Source organism: Lissotriton helveticus, chromosome 10 (genome assembly GCF_964261635.1).
Source record: "Lissotriton helveticus chromosome 10, aLisHel1.1, whole genome shotgun sequence".
Taxonomy (NCBI): Eukaryota; Metazoa; Chordata; class Amphibia; order Caudata; family Salamandridae; genus Lissotriton; species Lissotriton helveticus.
This window is the reverse complement of record NC_136071.1, coordinates 1,129,282,373-1,129,303,391: the sequence shown is the minus strand read 5'-3', so window position 1 is coordinate 1,129,303,391 and position 21,019 is coordinate 1,129,282,373. Positions and strand designations below refer to the sequence as shown.

At 42.2% G+C, this 21,019-nt stretch overlaps 1 protein-coding gene and 1 pseudogene across 1 annotated transcript in view; both read right to left on the bottom strand.

Moving 5' to 3' along the window:
• Window positions 1-21,019, bottom strand: part of DYNC1LI1 (dynein cytoplasmic 1 light intermediate chain 1) — a 528,072-nt gene that overhangs the window by 488,152 nt on the left and 18,901 nt on the right. The window lies entirely within an intron of this gene.
• On the bottom strand, window positions 16,222-19,371 carry LOC144785294 (uncharacterized; annotated as a pseudogene).

The following is a 21,019-nucleotide window of genomic DNA, read 5'->3' as shown; positions in this document are numbered from 1 at the left end:
TTATCAGAACTTTCACAATGGACACAAGCTTGTACAAATCTCTCTATGTCTAAATCAATTCTGGGCCACCAATATAAAGCTTTAATATTTCTTCAGGATGTCCTTCATGACCTACGATTACAATTCTGTTACGTATACCTGAGGGAGGTATAATTTTTCCACCTCTACACACAAAATCACCATCTAAACTCAATTAGTCAAGAACTTCCCAAAATGCTCTAAGCTTGGGATCAAACTTGCACTGGTTGGACCATCCCATAGTGATCCTATCTTTAACAGTTGACAGAATTTAATCTTTCAAATATTCTTCATTCCAATCATTCTTGCGTAATCCAACAGTATCGCTAAAAACTCCAGCAACACAAAAATCGGACCAAGAATCAGGATCAACTTCCTTCATGGGTAAGAAAATCTGCAAATCACATTCTTAGCTCCAGGAACATACTGCACATCATAAACGAAATCTTGAAGTCTCATTGACATCCTAGCAATTCTTGCTGATGCCCTTGAAAGACCCTCGGTGGTGAGTAATTTCGTAAGAGGCTTGTGGTCAGATCTTAAGGTAAACTTTTTCCCCCAAATAAATTTCCTGAAATGTTCCGTGGCCCATACGCATGCTAATGCCTCCCGCTCAATCACCGAGTACTTCACTTCAGTGGGAGACAGAGAGCGGGAAGCAAAAGCTATGATAACTTCCTTACCATGTTCAGCAATTTGTGACAACGCACCACAAAGACCAGTGCCACTGGCGTCAGTTGTTACAATCGTATTAGCAAAAGGATCAAATCCCTGTAACGTGGGTGCATTGGCAATAGATTATTTAATAGTATTGAAAGACTTTTGGCATGCATCACTCCATACAAATGTAACTTTGTTCTTCATTAATGAGCGCATGTCAAACGTTTTCTGTGAAAAATTATTGACAAATTTCGAATAAAATTCTGCCAAGCCCAGAAAAGACCGCAGCTCGTCTTTTGACTTTGGAGCAGGTGCGTGGAGTATGGCCTCTACTAAACTACTCTTGGGCTTAATGCCAGAACCACAAATGTTGTGGCCCAAATAAGTGATAGATTTTTCAGCAAACTTGCACTTGCTACTTTCAGCAATTAAACCATTATCTCTAAGAATGGAGACTACTTCTCTTAGAACACGGTCATGATGTGCCCTATCCTTCCCCATAATTAAAATGTCGTCTTGAAAGAATAAGACCTCACGAACGTGACCAAACAGATTGGACATCAGCCTCTGAAAATCTGGAGTGGCTGATGCCAACCCAAACGGCATTCGTTTAAATCTATAGCACCCAAAAGGCGTGCAGAATGTAGTGAATTGCCTGCTGTCTTTTTCCAATACTACTTGATGATAAGCAGCAGACAGATCCAACGTGGAAAAATATGTGGCATTGTGTGTGAGGGATAGCATTTCATCAATCCTGGGCAGAGGAAATTGGTCAACCAAAATATTGTTGTTAAAATATCTTAAGTCCAAACATAAGCGGGCCTTGCCATTGGATTTGCGGGCTTACGAGAAAGGGAGAAACCCACTCAGCAGCTTCTACCGGTTCAATAACACTGTTTGTTAACATCTTTTCCGATTCCCCTTTAACCTCTTCCCTAACAATAAAGGGAATATTTCTCGCCTTATGGATTTTAGGAATTGCACCCTCTGTCAGACTAATTTTATGAGTAAAACCTTTCAATTTTCCCATGCCACCCGCAAATACTTCTGGAAATTCTTGTAGCACCCATTTCTTGGTGTCTTCGGCTTCACAAGACACTAAAACGTGTTCCTTGCTGTTAGGGTTGAGAATGATGTTTAACAACTTTTGATCTTTCCACCCCAACACTGATGGTCCTTCCTTAGCTATATACAGTTTTCCTATCGACTGTCTTTCGTTAAAGCGAAAAACTAAAGATCTGAAACCTAACATATCGTTTTTTTCTCCTGTAAAACTTTCAGCGGACTCATCATTAGGTTCCAACCACTCCCCAATATTCTCAACAAACAGTTTTTTCCACACATCTTGTGAAATGATAGTAAAGGGGGACCCAGAATCTGCTGCCAATTGTACAGTGATACCTCCTAAGGAGACATGACACAATGGTTTAGATGAAGAACTACCCGTAATATTTAGTACAACCTTCTTTTTCTGAACACAATTAATCTGTGCCTCATTGTCACTGGAATTGGAGGAACTTCCTTCCTCCTCCTCTTGTAAACAAGCAACTTTGCCTTTGGACTTTTTCTTTGATTTGCGTCTGCAAACTCTAGAGAAGTGTCCAATTAAACTACATTCTAAACACTTTGCAGATCTGGCTGGACATCTCTCATACCCTGCAGAATGTGAGTAACTACCACATCGATAACAAATCATATTACTAGATTTCTTTTGTTCAGTGACCTCTGTTTTTCGTCTGTCAGTGTAGTCTGATTTCTTTTTTCCAAACTTTGTACCTTTATTATTTTTATACACAGCCTTCTTTTCGACAACTTTCCCCTCAACCTCATCTGAACATTTGTTTTCCTGTGAAAGTGTAGCTTTTGCACAACGCTCAGAGAGTTCCGCTTTTTTTACCATCGCAACGATTTCCTTTAAAGATGATTCACCCTCTACCCACAACTTGTCCTGTAAGGACTTAATTCTAGTGTACATGACCACTTGGTCGCGTATGAACTCGTCATGCAGTTGTGCAAATCTACCCTTACTCGGCAATTTCTTCAATGATGAGACATATTTATTTATTTATTTAAAGTTTGTATAGCGCTAGAATTGACTCCCGGAGGAGTATCTCTGCGTTCAATTCAACTGACAGATAGAAGGCCAATGCTCCTAAGATCTAGAGGAGATGCTAAGTTTGAAACAAGAAAGTTTTTAACAGTTTCCTAAATGCAAGATGATCTGTACAAAGCCTGAGGGTAGCAGGCAGTTTGTTCCAGAAGCAGGGGCCCAGGTAGGAAAGAGCCTTTCCACCCAGTCTTGCCCTTCTAATGGGGGGGATTTGAAGTAGGGACTGATTACTGGAGCAGAGAGCACGTACTGGGTTATAAGGAACAAACTTCTCCGCCAGATACGTGGGGCCCAGGCTGTGTATACCCTTGTGGATGACACAGCAAGTTTTGAATTTGATCCGTTGTCGGATCGGCAGCCAATGAAGCTTTTCCAACAAGGGGCATGATGGGGATCTAGGTGGGGCATTCAAGACTAACCTTGCGCCAGTATTTTGGACCACCTGGAGCCTGCTAAGTAAGCTGTCGTTTGCTGATATTCCTCTATGGATTCGTATTTTTCCTGCTTCCTATGGAAAAAGGAATGCCTAGTTACTGCAATACAAACAGAAGGAGAAAAATGGTCATCCAGCTTCAAAATAGCTACTTTAAACACATCTAGATCTCCTTCTGATCTTTCATGTCTCTGTAACTCATTAAATATGCGTAAACCCTCGGGACCCAATGAGTACAATAACATCCTCTTTTTCCTTTCCGGAGAGAAATTCCCACTGACATTTTCAAGATTTGCAATGTAGTTGAGAAAATATTCCTTCCAGTCCAACCATGCTACAATAGGTTCACCAGGGATAGGCAAAAATTCCTTAGGAGAGGTTAATATGCAAATTTGACACACTGTTGTCTCCTGGAGCGTTTGACCTCGAAAGTACAGCATCTGTGGAATCAGTAGGCATGGCAGTAACAAAATAACTACACGCAGTACTTAGTTGTCACAAGAGTACTCCTTGAAAAATTGCAGAGCAAAATGAAATATACCCAAAAGAGAAAAGGAATTAAATATGCCTGGTAACAAGAAAAAGTAAAACAATGAAACCCTAAAGGATTAAGGCCAAACTTCAAGAAGATAGTGCTGCATGCACCAACACATGTACCGGATTGAGCAGAAAGTCAGGAAAATACCATGCAAAACTGTCTTATTGCGAAGACGATGTTGCGTTGCTTGAGATCGATGAGTAACGTGGAGAAGAAGTATTTAAACTGCTTCGGCCAAGAGCGACGCTGCTTACTGTGATATTGTAACCATGGTTTCCTAAAATGGCCGCCAGATGTGACCTTGAAGCGTGCTGACGTTTGCCGCACGTAACGTGAACTCGCACACACAGCGCTTCACTGACGTCGGTTGCGTTCCAATCGTCTACACGGAACGCGCGGTGCAAACAATGGTGCAGGAAGTGGAGCGTGGGAAGTGCATGACTTGAAACGGTAAGGCGGTTGGGTATCAAGACAACCGTTGAATCCTTCAGGATCCCCTTTTCTTTTTGTCGGCTCCCTTAAAATCCCAATTGTAAGCAGAAAAACCAGAAGGCTCACCTTGAAGGCTTGTGGCTTCGGTGACGACTTCCAGAACAAATGTAAAGCGTCCAACAGAGTATCTTTAGTTGTGGCTCACCTCGCATCCACCAGGGGAAACTTAAGGTTATCCACACGCTTCTCCTTCAAGGTCGATCACGCTCCAAACAGTCTTGTGCAGTTTCCAATAAAAAAAACAATAACAACGCTCTAAAAAGTCTTGGAAATTGTAGAAAAGGTTCCAAAAATTGCTATCTTGTGCCCATCCTGTCGCCAAAAATTGTAGTAATGCACTTTACAGACGAATAAGTGTAAAGCAGGCACTTATGAATAAAAAGTATATCTCTGGATTTATTAAGTAAGCTCGGTATAAAGATGCATGCAGCTCTGCCGGGAACTGCTGAACAAGTGAATCATAACATTCTTAGAGTCACCTACAACTACAACATTCTTAATACATCCCTATAATTCTACAGTGAGTATCTTAAAGAAATATACAATCACTACAATGCCATTACTCAAGTGGGTGAAACTTGTCTTACTGCATAAAATTAATAATTGCAGTTCTTGGTGCAATCTTCAGCAGCAAGGGAAATCCATCATTCCTATTTATGGACAACGTTGCCCTGTTAAATTCAACCGAGATGTGTGAATGTTTACTGGGTATAGGTGTTAGACTTGTTTGTACTTCACTTTATAATCCACAAGTGGATGGTTTGGTGGAGAAGATGAATAAATTGTCCAGTCCCCATGGAATTCGCAGTAATGTCAGAAGATAGGTTGTGAGCTCAACGCCCTACTGTAAATTCTACTACAGGTATGTCTCCTTTTAAATTCATGCGGCACAGTTTGCCTGGCACCAAACTAGTGCCTTCCTGGTCGAATGATGTAATAGCACAGACCAATGGTAAGGCCCATAAAGAGTAGGTAATAGATCATTTCATAAACTAGGGAGATTGGGTCAAGGTCAAGCAGGGTCGATGTGGTCATGGTTTATCGACATTTAGAGGGCTATTTAAAGTGATAGAAATTGGAGGAAATTGGTTTCGGTTGAAAAATGGTCAAACGCGGAACTTGAGACAAGTAGCCTTGTGTCAAAAAGGGGGTTTTGTCAAGAAGAGGATCAAGAGGAAGGTTGCAGTGGGTGGTTTCTAAAGGTAGATAATGATTTTCAAAAAGGTGGGGTGACCACCTCTTTAAACAAGCATGGCAACAAGATTAGTGAAACAGGGGATAACTTTTTTTATTTCAAAGTATTTTATTAGTTGTTTTTTTTAATAAACAAGTACAGTAGCAGAGCCCTGCCAGTGTCTAAGAGAGAGGTAAGGGTGCGCAACCCACCTGGTTGGTAACTTGTCTACAGTTAAGTTTCATGTTGGAGTTTAGGAGGTATGGAAAGTATTTTCCCACTGAGCTGTATTACCTTGGTTATCAAATTATTCTGTTCCTTTGGAATATCGTTCAGGTTCTTTGTTTGTTCTGATGTTTATTTATATGTGGGTCTGTTTCTGTGCCGGTTTGCATTTGGCTGAATGTCTGTTTGGGTTTTGAGTGTTGGTTTGATTTGTGCAGCCCAGTTGTCTTTGTCACATATTGGTATTATGTGCTTTGACTAAGGAAAAGACTGGTATTGTGGAGAAGTGTGGCTCAGGGGTTAGAGGCAGCAGACCCGGAAGCTGAGATCGGTCCTGGACCAGGGTTCAATTCCCCGCCTCGGCGGGTCTTGGGCTAAAAATTCCACGGACTCGATAATTCTCGCCCCGGTGCCTCCTCGACTCTCGGGTTCACACTCTGCGACTCTGGGCAATAGTTTGCTTAATCTCCACAACGGCCCCTCGCGGCGGGATGCCTGACTTTCACCTTGTGGATACCCTGATATCTCACAGGGGAATACCAGGACGGGTTCCCTAAGCAAGCGCCGGGAAACCCACTGAGGGTAGCTGTGCGCTATATAAGCTCAACTACATTTACATTTACATTGAAGGAGGGTAGTTTATGACTTCAGTAAGGATTCTTACAATGCAATCCTGGAATTACAAGTAAATAACTTCTCTGTCTGCATTGCAGGATCCTCACGAATATCCATAAAGTAGCAAGTGTATCTCAGATAGTAAATACCAGTATCTTCCAATAAAGTAGTGTGTACACTGAACAATCTAAGTCTTAACCAAGGACAGGCTTCTCCAACAAGCAGCTTGTAAGCTACTGGTAGCTTTCCAGCTACTTCTAAGTACTTCTTATGTGAGCAGCCCCACCTAATTAGAAGCAATTGCTTGGCTGAATTAATATATGTACATCAAAATTGAAAAGTGTATATTCGAGATGAAATTGTTTGTATTTTCAGAACTCATGAGCTAATGTTTGGAGAAAATTGATGAATTTCCAAAATACCTATAATGATGATATTTGAGTGATATCACATGTCTTTGGGGATAATTATTACTATTATTATCTTGGTGCAGCTATGGCTTTTTTACATTACCCATGAACAGTAATTCCACGTAGGAAAAGCATTATTTTACATTACTAATGGCAATTGTGCATGATACTCTGCGGTGAATAGTTGAGGTAATCTTGCAAATGGCGGCCACTAATGTTATATTTTCCATGTGGTCACTAGTGCAATTCTAATAATAACGGCACTCTGGATGATTTTCATTAAAACAGAAGTAGCTCTTCTTAGTGAAAAGAGTGCAAACCTCTGACAGAATATCACCTTTAAAGCTACTTGACCAGCTATAAAGTCCTCATCCAAACAATAATGTTTAGTGAATGTTTGGGCTGATTTCCATGTAACAGCCTTGCAGATTGAGACAGAGGAACGTTTCTCAATTAAGTAGCTGTAGCCCCTATCCCTCTTGTAGAACGGGTCTTTGGTTAATCAGGAAAGACTTGTTAGCATGTTGATAACAGATTATGCAGGACACTATTCATCTAGCCATGGTTTGAGTAGTGGACGTCATCCTGGTACAGAGAGGTCCACAACTGACAAATAAGTGTGTAGACTTGTGAATGTCTTTGGTTCCTTCTTAATTATATGTCAACACTCCTGTGACGGGGCGGGTTACCACCCTGCCGGCCCCCGGGAGGAACACGATAGCAGTAACTGGTGGTCGGCTGTCCCTTTGACCCCCCTTTCTATTTCTGCTGAACAGCCGAACTCACCTGGCCAGGAGGAGTGGTCCCGTGCAGACCCGATGGAATGGTGGAGGGCCGAAGAGGATAAAGAACACGGCCCCTTTAAAGTCCCCGGCGTGGAAGACGAGACTCCGCCCCCCTGGGACATCAGAGAGCCAAAAGGAGGAGGACCCCGGAAGACGACGGACGGCGTTTCCCGAGGCGGAGAAGGAGAGAGGAGCGAGAACGCGAAAGCCGAATCAGAGTGCGAAGAGAAGGAGACGTGGCAGAGCCCAGCGGAGGACGACAAGCCAGGAGGCCACTGGTCGGGTGCTTCGCCCCGCCACGCTCCCGCGGGAGGAGCGTGGCTTACAAAAGGTACGGGGCAAGGTGGCGGGCTGGGTAGCTCGTAGTCAACAACCTCCTGAGTAGTGTAAATAAGTGTACAGTCTCTTGCTCCCTTTCCCTCACGAGCACTTCAGGCACTACCTCCACGAGTAGAGCGCACTTGTACCACTTGGTGTCCCTCACTTACCCGGTCCCTAACAAACTCCGGTGAGGAACGTCAGACTGACTCCATGCTTTCTTTCTTTCCTTTTGGGGATTACACGCACGACCTGCGTTGCGGTCCTCTGCCCCGACGACCTCGGTGGAACCCCCGGTCTGGAGGGCACTCGTCCACAGCGTGGCAGAAGCACCCTGGAACTCCCCATCTTCCCCAAGGGCGTCAGGACGGAGCCCGACGAGTTTGCCCGGATAAGACTGTCCAGTAGAAGGAGAAAAGCTTACTTAAAAATAAAACCTTCCTTGAAATCACTTCTCTCTGGGTCAGAATCGCTCCCTTCCCCCCCTCCTGTGACCGATCTCGTACAACTCCTAACATCTGGCAAAAGTAGTGGTTTTCTACTGGCGTGGAAGGATTGCTGAAAAACACTGTTAGAAGTTTAAAGAGATTGATATCGAAATCAGAGACACCTTAGAATAGAAAATGATGGGTGCATTCTTAAAACTAACCTACTGCGATGAAAAACGGGTTCAATAGGAAATAAATCAGACAGCTCACTAACCGTTCTAGCATACGTAATTACAACTAGAAAAGTTCCCTTCCAGGAACAATTATAGAGTGATGCCTTATGGATAGGCTCAAAGGATAAAACCATTCATTTTGAAAGCACCAAGTTAAGTTCCCATGGAGAAGAACAGACTATGCTTTCTTCAGTCCTTCCAAAAAGTCCTTTACCAATGGCATTGTGAAAACATAACTTTGGCCTGGTCCCTTTCTGTAAGCTGTGATGGTAGCTAAATGTACTTTTATCGAAGAATGCAGCAACTTCATTTTTGCCAGATGCAGACGATAAGGTACAACAACATTTTCTTGGTGTTAAATGAGATCATGTTTTTTCTGCAGACACCAGAGGAAGAATAATTTCCACTTAAGTTGTTGGAAGTTCTAGTAAAAGTCAGTTTAGCTTCTCTGAGAATGTTTATATATTCCTGAGCAACACCTGTATGTTCAAAGTGCACGACCTCTCAAGCCATGCTGCCAAATTCAACGATTGCCTATTAGGATGATGAATCTTCTACACTTTCAAGACCAGGTTCAGTCTGCACAGCAATTTCTTGTGTGGTAATTCAAGAATAGGTCCGGAAGAAGGTCACCACACCTCCGTTGAGTGTAATAATCTGAAACTTGTCGACCTACCATTGATCTTTAATTTTTTTATACCTTGAAGTAAGTTGAATCCCCCTCCTGTTCTAGCTTGGTTCTTACTCCTGGCCCAGAGACGCACCAACAAAGATTTCTGCGTACCATGGAGCTAGTTTTAGCTATCACATTTTTATTTTTATTTGCTCTGCTCCCCTCATCACACCTAGCTCATCCAAGGTATTTATTATACCTCTTCTCAAAACAACCCTGACCTCCTCTCTCTCAGAGAAGGGGTTTGTGACAAAGGGGAGCCGGACATCCCCTTATGTCCAGAGACACCTCAAGGACGTTTAAACACAATCTCCCCTTCCTTTATACAGCAATCGGAGAACTGGAAACTACCAGAAACAGACACGGGTTTTGCCGATACGGAACAGAAGGAGGAACACTGTTACTTTAACTAGGCAGAGCTAGAGCACCACCCCGCCCCCAGAAGTGACGTCATCCAGGAAGTAAATACCAGTAGCAGGATCATACCGGTGTGTTCATCACCCGGAGGCAGAGCAGGCATACGGAGAAGCAAGGGAGAATACGAGGACGAGAGCGAAGAAGGAAAGAGCGAGGAACGAGTGGAGCAAGAGGCAGCTGGTGAAGACCGGAGAGCGGAGGCGGTTCGTCACGCTGCAAAGCCGGGAGGCCAACGACAAGGTGCATCGCCCAGCCACACTTCAAGGGAAGCGTGGCTCACCCAGGTACGTTCCCGTATAGCGAGCTGGGCAGGCAGCAAGGGTTTTAAAAAACCCTAGTTCCTTCACTCGACCGTTTCTCTTCACTTTCCTGATCCTCGCACTACCGGCACTCTATGTTGCCCGTCCTTAGAGATAAAAATTTTGTGCACGTGTGATATCCTCACACCCCCTCCCCGTCACACTGTACCATAGAGCACCTGACTGAAGCAAGTCTACCTATTCTTTTTCTCTTTGAAATCTTCTGTGACGACAACGACGGCCGAGTCAGAGACTACACCTCCCAGAACCACTCGGGCTGGAGAAGAACAGGACTGGAACACCAGAAAGAGCATCTCTCACCCACTGGGATTGATGTAGAGCCCCCTCTCCCTTACTATCGGAGAGCCTTACAGCGACGAAGACTGTTAAAACCAATAAAGTCATCCTTACCTTCTCTCCCTGTGTCCGTGAGTCTGTTCACCCATCAACAGGGTTGTAGCATGCACTGTGACTAGGTTTCACAGTGCGAGTAGGTTACCTTATGATGAAGCATGCCACATCTTTGAGGGTGAGGGAAACCATCCTTTAAAAGGGACACTCCACCAGTTCTAGTCTTATGTTCTGCTTCTTGTAGACCCACCGGTTTCTTTTCGTGGTGAATATAAAAATTGGCATCTTGGACATTCTTTGGTTTTTGATTAACTTTTAGGTTTGCCTTTAGCCCAAGATAGGACAGCATTCCTTGAAGCCTTTCTGGGAGATAAAAAATATTTTGAGCAAATACCATTCCCTTGATGTAGTGTGGGTGTGTTTAGGGACAGGTTCTTGTTTCTTTAGGAGAGATGTTACCCCCTTTCTTATTGGGTCAGCTGAAATTTGGCACACTTTTTGCTGGACTCATTGGAGATGACGAATTGAATTGGAATATGTACCATACTTCAATGATTTGTAAGCCATTTGTTTGATTGCATTTGTCTCCACTCCCTCCCACTGTAGTGGGGAACAGCCACGACTGAGGGGGATTCTCATTGTTTTGTTTGGTGTGTGGATTTTCTAGATGAAGAGGACCATTGATGGTGTTGCTGCCTTCTTACTCTTGCCAACCGCCTGTGGTATGGGCCTCGCTGCGGCCTAAATGGACAGCAAGGCCATTGAGGGAACGGACCCTCTGTCAGCCCTGGTAACAGTAGTCTTAGTGGCGAAGGCAGGCTTTAAAGAACTTTCTATTATTCGAGACCCACGTTTTTAAGCATCTCTACCCCCATACTCATCATTTCCGTGTGTGCCTGTATCAAAGAACGGACTTTGATAATGGAAGGCTCAAGATTTTGGTGCCCAGCTTCAAGAATGTTAACCTTAGCCAAGAAATTCTTTTCAGAGAGATGCCATGAGAAAAGTGCACAGCTGACAACTCTACATAGGCTCTATCTGCACTAATTACCTGGTAGCTTATCAACTGACCCTACTGGATCACCTTCAGAAAGTCAAAGGAGACATTGCCTTTGCCAAATAAAGCTGTACCACTACTTGTCCTGAGGGCCATTGCTGCATCTTGCACCCTGCAGCATCCGTGTTCTTGCTCTCACGGTTGGGGGAAGCGCATGTTTCCGGAGCGAATGGGTGCTTCATTCGCACCATGTAAACAAACAAATCAAGTTTCGGTTTATAGCAGCGCTAGGACGAATCTTGCTCCAATGCCTTATGGTTCTCTTCTGCAACCTAAGAGTTGGCAATTTCATTTTTGCCAGTCGAAAGACATTTTTTCTCTACATCAATTCCACAAAATTGTCTGAAAGGTAGGGTTTAAGGTGTGCCAGGAAGTATGGCGCCTTAGAGTGTTTGCGTATGATATGTTCGCTATAACTGTGACACAGTGCAACCAGGTTAGGGGAAATACCCTATAACCCCTATATGTGTGTGGGTAAAGAACAGCACAACTTTAGCAAAACAAAGTCCCGTGCACACGTTACTGGGTGAATACAATGGTTAGCAAAGTCTCTTGCATCAAGAAAGTTGTCATACAAGGTCCACTCAAGTAGTTTAGACTTTCTTCAATTGTTTAATCTTTATCATTCATAAACACAACCAGCCAACACGTGTTCCGTCACAAAGGGAAGTATCCCGTGACTTCTTCAGGGCTGTATGGTAAAAAGTGGACGTCACGTAGAGATCCCTCCGCCGGTGATAATTCCGACCCGGCTGGTCTGGTTAAAGTATAAAGGGATGAAAGGATTCGTCCTTGCGAGTCTAAAGTATGAAAAAAGAAACTCGGTGTAGCGGAGATCCCAGGAAGTAAGTGCCTGTAATCTAGTTGAGTGGCAGGTCCGCCGCTACAACAAAACCTCTAGCGTGTGCGCTGAGGCTAAGCACAGACACTGGGTCACCTCTGTACCGGAAGTGGACCCACTTCCGGTACGGAGGTGAACCAGTACACCGGAGCTTCTTTTTTCATATTTTAGAATAACCCCTGGTCTTAGTGAGTATAACCCATGGGTATTTTTTCCTGCAATATGAGAAACTTAATCTCAACATATAAGTGGCCTGATATTTTTTTTAACATGATCTATGGGTTATCATCATTCAACCCATTAATGACCGTTGCCTCTGTAAACTCAATGTTTCTTTTGAAAAAGGATCTGTTCCATCTTCCCGAATCAATGTCAAATGTTAGGTTCTGCCTTCTGAGGGAGAACCTGTCTCTAACTGCAGAGTTGCAGGATTTATGTGAAAATCTGGATGGTAACTGGGGGCGGGAAAGGCTGTAGGAGGTTATATTTTTCTAGAAAGCAACTAAAGTTAAATGCCAGTAAATTAACTGTACAAATATTTCAGAATATATCAGAATTAGGAATGCCCAAATAAAGCACATTCTTTCTAATTCTGAAGTGTGGTGGAAACACATTTTAATACAATCAAAACACGTCAATACACGAGGTGATGTTGATTTTCACACATCATCATTTGTCCGCTGTATAGTTTGATCAATAAAACCCTGTGTCTGTGCAAATGTAATGGTAATTTCAATTGAAAATGTGTTATCTGAAATAGCAATGCACTACCACACCGTGCATACTCCAATCTGCAACCCTCCATTTTTATAAAATATTTTTTTTATTAATTTCCAAACAAATGCATCCAAACGTACACCGGATACAAAGGCTAACAGGAGCCCATGGGGCGACAACAGTCTCTGATCGCATCCAAATGCAAATTACATGTTCACAGATAACAGGTGTATGCAGCAAACCCCCAGGGAAGAGCACCATGTGATAATCAGACAAATAAGGAAAAAACATTACAGTGATGATCAATGAGCAATGAGAGGCATAAGAGCATTGCCGTAGCCATGAGGCAGAGGAAAACAAAATGAAACTAAACCCCCCACCCCATTATCCCTCCCCAGCATGTCACACAGAGCAAACATTGCAAGAGCATCAGGATAGGGCACACAAATTCACAAAACCGATAGCATGAGATGTACATCAAGGAACACCACACAGTTAGTGATAGATATAGGTAGAGGTATGACAGGTACAGACAACCACAGTGCGAAAAAATACTTCCTAGGCAATTGTAGGATAATAATAACAGTACTCCTTGGAGGACTCAACAAAAAACAAAGAATTCTATGTCTAAAATACAGTACATTTTTTATTTTGTATTGTAAAAAAAATATATATGAAGCTACTACAGTAATATAAAAAAAATCAGAACATATCAAATCCATTTATCCTAAACAATACATTCAAATCTTCGTTACAAAACTTTGTTTAATAATCAAAGTACAGTAGTAATTATCAATTATCACAGTAGTAATAATCAATTATCCGACGCGCGTTTCGGCATAACAGACGCCTTCTTCAGGAAATTACCACACCTATAATATAATAAAAATATTCTGTAAAAAAAACAAGCAAATAACATTTATACAAACATTTTTTTCCTTTATCCTTATACAATTAATCAAAACATAATATCTAAACATAGACCAGTAAATTCAAACTAGAAAGATAAAAACATATTCTCTGCAAGTAACTTAATATTTTCACATAACTGTGAACGAATACATAAATACAATAAAGGCACATAATCCAGTTTTCTAGAGCACCTCCATAAGTATCTATATATAAGCCATGCAAATGCATATCACATGCCTGTCTATTTTGAGTAAAAAACATTGCATCACCTAAATTATTAATACTAAAGGGAAGGAGAACAAGCAAGTCACCGGAAAGATGATACTCTTCCATTAAAAACTTACTTGTAATATCGGAAGACACGCAACACTTAGATGGTCTTGCAGGGTTTACTTGATATGATAAAGTTCTAAAGAGAAAGAAATTCTGAAAAGAATTATAAAAGAACAACTTAAAATACTTAATAGCAAAGAATGAGACGTGTTAATACTATTCTTACAGTATTGTGGATTTCAACTTACTTAAAAACAACAGAACACAGCAAAACATGGATGGCCTTGCTATATTGTCTGAAGTGAATAAAATTAGTTGTTACCCAACTTTCAAGTGATTAATTGACTCTAAATAACATGTAAAAATTAGATTTACTCACTTGATAACTGTAAAATAGTCGAACGTCACGGAGCTAATAAGGGTACCCGTATTAGCTCTGTGACGTTTGACAATTTTTTACTATTTAAAGGTAAAGGGATATTATTTGTGGAGAATTATTTTTTGTTTTCTTACCATGTTCGAATATCTTGCTCTGGTGTTAGCTAAGGCTCATTAGAGAAGACTAGTCAACGGTGTTGTATATGAAAGATTTAACAGCCTACGCCATTTAGAATCTTTAAGCAATTTGGAGTACATGTGGGCTTTTCGAGCAAATGATACTTCAGTGAGGGTCCACCTGTTTTTATTAATCAATACACTGTATGCTCTAGATGTCTTTTTCAATCAATACAATCTTAGCTCTAGCAAACCTCTCTTAAGCCTGTGTTTGGGTGGTCACATCATGAATATACTCAGTCCCTTGCGAGTGTTCTAGCGTAATACATCATTACAATTCTTTCTTTTTCGATGTCGTATTTTTTTGGGTAGGACCCCGAAAAAGCGGATTTAAACTGAGTAATTAGGTAGTCATGAATTATTAGGGGCCCCATAGCTGACAGTTATCAAGTGCGTAAATCTAATTTTTACATGTTATTTAGAGTCAATTAATCACTTGACAGTTGGGTAACAACTAATTTTATTTCCCGTACAGGGATAAGGAGGTTTTACCCACGACCATTAAAGTTTATTGTGTGCCTTTCAAGACTTTACTGAAAAGGATTATCCTTCAGGAACAGTTTCCTAATTAAGTTACATCATAGAACATGAGAGCTATAGTGGCCTTACTAATTTGGACACCCAATAAGCTCCTTCCTAAACTATTTGATCTTCTGCTTTTCAGAATTATATTTACCCAGATTTGAATCACTTCAGACAATATACCAAGGCCATCCATGTTTTGCTGTGTTCTCTTGTTTTTAAGTAAGTTGAAATCCACAATACTGTAAGAATAGTATTAACCAGTCTCATTCTTTGCTATTAAGTATTTTAAGTTGTTCTTTTATATTTTTTTCAGAATTTCTTTCTCTTTAGAACTTTATCATATCAAGTAAACACTGCAAGACCATCCAAGTTGTGCGTGTCTTCCGATATTACAACTACGTTTTTAATGGAAGAGTATCATCTTTCCAGTGACTTGCCTTTAATAATTTAGGTGATTCAATGTTTTTTACTCAAAATAGACAGGCATGTGATATGCATTTGCATGGCTTATATGTAGATACTTATGGAGGTGCTCTAGAAAACTGGATTATGTGCCTTTATTGTATTTATGTATTAGTTCACAGTTATGTGAAAATATTAAGTTACATGCAGAGAATATGTTTTTATCTTTCTAGTTTGAATTTACTGGTCTATGTTTAATGATATTATGTTTTGATTAATTGTGTAAGGATAAAGGAAAAAAATGTTTGTATACATGTTATTTGCTTGTTTTTTTTAACAGAATATTTTTATTATATTATAGGTGTGGTAATTTCCCGAAGAAGGCGTCTGTTACGCCGAAACGTGTGTCGGATAATTGATAATTACACTGTGATAATTGCTAATTACTACTGTACTTTGATTATTAAACCAAGTTTTGTAACGAAGATTTTAATGTATTGTTTAGGATAAATGGATTTGAGGATATGTTCTGATTTATTTTTTATATTACTGTAGTAGCTTCATTTATATTTTTTTACAATACAAAATAAAAAATGTACTGCAGTTTAGACATAGAATTCTTTGTTTTTTGTTGAGTCCTCCAAGGAGTACTGTTATTATTATCCTACAATTGCCTAGGAAGTATTTTTTTGCACTGCTGTTTTCCCTGTCCTAGGAATTGCTTGACTTAGAATTCGGGGGGCCTTTGATATTCACTTTTTTAGAAGTAGCCAATCCAAAGCATGTAGTTTGTGAAAGGCTAGAATTAAAAAACAACATATGATTTGGGATGGCACATGCTCGGTGCAAAGCCTCAGTGCCTTGTACCTGCCAACTTTTAGAACCCCAAACTGATTTAAGGTCAATCCTTTCCTTCCATAGCTTGTAGCCTTCTACAGCCAACTTCTCTAGAAAGGACTTCGAATACAACAATTTAGTATCGGTAAGTCTAACCTTGGACATGGACTTCTGTGTCATTTTAAAATAAAAAGACTCGGGATTGGACTGATTAAAGTCGGTAAAATAAGTATACTTTTTCAAAAAAGTACTCGAACTGCCTTGTAAAGGGGCTGGGCAATGTTCCCACTGCGTGTAATTTACAGTACCCCTTCTGGAACTTGTTTTATGCAGATAATGATTGCCAAAATATTGGAAGCAAAATAATTCACCATAATTAGCAGAATCTAAGTATAAATCTTCAGCATCAAAGGCCGCATAATATTTCAAATCGGAAAACAACGCTTCTACGGCTAGAATATCCCAATCATCAGAACGTATGTTTTGTTTCACCACATCTCCCATGTTTACCCTGAGCACATTAGGGACATTAACAACCTCAGTAGGGCCATGGATTTGAAATGTAACCGCATCACACACAATCCCATCAAGGACAGGCCAAGCAGTGATGTTAACAAAAGTTAAGTCTCTCTTCAGTCTATGTGCTGAATGCGATGAGGAAAGGGGGGCCAAAGTTCCATTTAGATGCCGAATGCATGTTCTCTCCTCGACATAGTGTCCATTGACGATTTGAAAAAATAAAACACAAAACCAATGGACATAAAAAGGTAAATTGAAAAAAGTACCAGCCAAATATATGTCCAAGGGGGAATTAAAAAATGTTTTTTGAATAAACTGGCATAAATCGCAAAACGTGAGGGCTTCTTTCAATTATGTGAAACAGTGTCAAAAGAAAATCTGGATTCTGTGGCCAAACGTGTCTGCAAATCAGGCATAGATAAGTCAGTTGGGTAAGTGTAATCAAGCTCATCAACAGTATCACCAGGTAAAGTACTTAATAAGGGACTGGAAACAGCAGGCATCTCGAGGGCCACTTCAGGCTCAGCATTAGAAGTAGTGGCCAAAACAGAATTTCTCACAATCGAAGGGCAGGAGACCGCCGGTGTCATACTAAGAAGAATCGGCCACTCTGTGAATCTTGACATTGTCAATAGAGATAAACCTGTTTTTCTTACGACCTGGAAGTGGTGGTAAAATGACTGTTCTTGTGCCCTTCACTCCAAGCACCGGAACCGGAGCTCGATAGGAAGGACCAAACACTTTCTTGTTATCGATCTTCTCTCGAACCAGTTCTCCAACTTGGGGTAGCCAGCCAACTACCGGGATCTGCAACTCAGCATCCGATGTGGAGGGCAAATGTTCCTTTGCAAGACTGTCTCTGGTCTTTTGTAGATTCTGTAAAACATTACAATGTTCATCTACGTCAAAGGTTGTGGCTTGGGCCACGCCGTCTAGACCGTCAAGGTCCGGGACACACATCTTGATACCAAAGAGCATTTCGTATGGGGTCCGCCCACCCAGAGACCTTCTAGGGAGATTGTTTAGAGCACGCTGCACGCCATTGAGATGGGCCAACCAGTTTCTGCCAGTGCCTATAACTCGTGAGGTCAAAGATTGCTTTAAGTCACGGTTCATTCGTTCCACTACACTATTACCCTCAGGTCTGTATGGAGACGAAAACTTGACTTGGACCCCCAACGAAATCATAGCATCCTTATACGCCTTAGAGGCGAACGAAAGCAGGACCCTGATCCTAATGGAAGGTGCCACAGGCAAAAATCCCTACAAAGACACGCAAAGCTCTTATGACAGTCCGTGAATCAGCGCTGCGATGGGGCCATACCCACACAAAGCGTGTGCATGAATCAACTGCTACTAAGATGTACTTATACGCAGTATCAGAAGAAAGAGGACCGCAGTGATCTAAATAAACACAACCGAGTGGTTTATTAGATATGTACAACTTTGTCTGTGGCGGACGCGCAGCAGTCGAAGGTTTAATCTGCTGGCAAATGTCACATTGAAGGACATAGTTGCGCGTCTGTTTGTACAGTCCTCACCACCAGAAACGTTGTTGCAATTGAGCTACAGTGGCTGAGACGCCCGCATGCGCAGACGCCACACCTTCATGCGCCGCTGTAACCAAGGTAGCCCTGCGATCCGAGTTGGGAATCAACTGTTCTCCAACTTAAGGAATTTTCACATAAGGAACCTTATCGGGACTTAAGTGGTATGTGTACTTCGAAGGGAACCCCGTAGGATGTTTACCTCCCTTCTCAGTGGCAGCAACCGCCGCCAAGATGTCATCATCAATCTTACTTTTGGACCGAGTAACTGCTGCAACTAAATATGTAGATACCGCTGATTTTGCTGCCTCATCAGCAAGCGAGTTACCTACAGCGTGAACTCCCACACGCTGATGGCCAAGAGTATGAATCACGTACACGAGTGGCAACTGCTCCTTAAGCTCAGCCACTCGAACCCAGACCATTTTATGTTTTATTGTGCTACCCTTGGAATCACGAAAGTCATTTTGAATCCAAAAGAACAAGTTTTTATTGTAAGACTGGACACAGTAATAGGAATCACTCACAATAAGAGTCGTCACACTAGGATCAGCGTACTCCAACGCAAGCATCAGAGCACGAAGCTCCGCCAATTGTGCGGTGCAGTCCCCTAGAGTCTGCGTGTGCACGACCCTGGACTTGAACTCATCGTTCACCATGGCACCTACCACAATGGCGCATGCAGAAACGTAGGCATGTTTAGAGCCGTGCGCAACCTCGGCCGAACCATCAGTGTAAATGATGCAATGGAAATCTTCCAAAGGTCGCATTGCTAACGGAGCTGGATGAACGAATTCATACCGTAAGTACTCCTGAGACCGTAAAGACGCGTCAAACACAAATGTGACATCCGAAGACGTCAGTGAAGCCGCCCATTGAATCCACCGAGGGTGCAAAGCTTTTGAATTTGGTACACTGGCTTTCGTAACTGCTTCTAAAGCAGGACAAGGGGTAACAACCAACATGCGTTTTCCCTGTGACAGGGCACGTTCTTTAAGAATCGCCATCTGTACAGCTGTTAAAACTTTCTCCACAGTGGAAAATCGCATTTCAGCCGAAGTGTACAAGTGTGACTTGTAAGCAATAGGTACTGTGTCTCCTTCATTAAAAGTAAGGTACGTGAAACCCACCGTCCCAGGGATGATTCTTATCACCAGGTTGGTGTGGTTGTCACGTGTCAGTAAGAAGTTAGAAGCGAGCAGATCAGCCTGCAAGGATTGCAAAATAGCTGAATGCTCAGGCAGCCAGCATGATTTAGAAAAAGTTAGTTGTATCAAAGCATACAAAGGCTTGATACGCTGGGCATATTCCGGAATGTATGTCCTTCCGAAATTTAAGAAACCCAGTAAAGACTGTAATTTGTTCAGTGTCGTCGGAGCGCACAGTTGTGCGCATTTCTCCAGGAAGTGAGGAGCCAAACCTCTACCTTCATTGTTGAGCTCGTAGCCCAGGAACAACACTGTGTACTCTGCAAAGTGCGATTTCGCAAAGTTGAACTTGTAACCCATGTCTGCAAAGGTACAAATTAAGCTGTTTACTCGACACAGATGCTTCCGAAGTTCGTCGTCTGTAAGATATATGTCATCCACATACGAGCATGCATCAGGGTCGATTCTCTCCAAAAGAGAGAAAATGCAGGCAGTAAAAATCCCAGGACTATTCTTATAGCCCATAGGCAAACGCCGAAATTGTTTTTGCACACCGCCGCAAGTAAAGGAGGTCCATTGGGAACTTAGACCATCCAATCGATGGGCATAAAAACAGTTGGAAATGTCAAGCGTGGTCTTAAAACGCTTACGCACAAGACTATCCACTAGGGCAGAGCCGTGAGTATTCTGTACTGCACAGTTACGGCAATGCGAGTTTAAATGCCGGTAATCCAATACCAAACGATATGACCTGTCCGGCTTGGTCACAGTAAAAAGAGGGTTATTCATTGATGACACACGTTTCAATCACTCCTTGATATTCCAATTGTTCAAGGATCTCCGCGACGGAAGCCTTGACTTCACACCGAATGGGATATTGAGGTTGAGGCAGCGGCTGAGACCGTAAAGGAATCTCGTGGCTAGGGGACAATTTATCCCAACCACATTGGTTACGGTACAGAGCCGGCGCCAGAGCCTTAGCCCACTCTTCTGCAAAGTGCAGCCCATGCTCTTTCGAGACCGTGTGCGCGAAACTGGGGAGGATTACCTCCTCCCCTCGCGGTGCTGCAAGAACAAAAGGTGGGGGCCAGTCAGCCTCCGAAAGCAAAATGTCATACGTAGACGAAAGATTTTCCCAAAATATCCCTTTTATTGTACGTTGTATGTCACCTTCGATTAACAGGACAATTTCATAAAGTCTATCAGGGGGACCAACTCTAGTATCAGCTGTTTCTATCACAACATAACGGTCAGTCGCTGTCACCTTCAGTAGTGGACGCAGCGCCTCTCTCACAATGGTAATCTCCGCTGCGCTGTCCAGCAAGGTCAGAGCCCATGTCAGATTCCGAAGCCGCATTCTCACTATCTGTGGCATATCTGTGTGCTGTGAAAGCGGCGACTGTCTTCTTTTGAAATTGTGGTCTCTTCGGAATAGAACCGTCTTGTTTTCCTGCACCTTCTTTTGGGCGGGGCTGGTCACGTCCTTGTTGGCCACCCCGACCTCTAC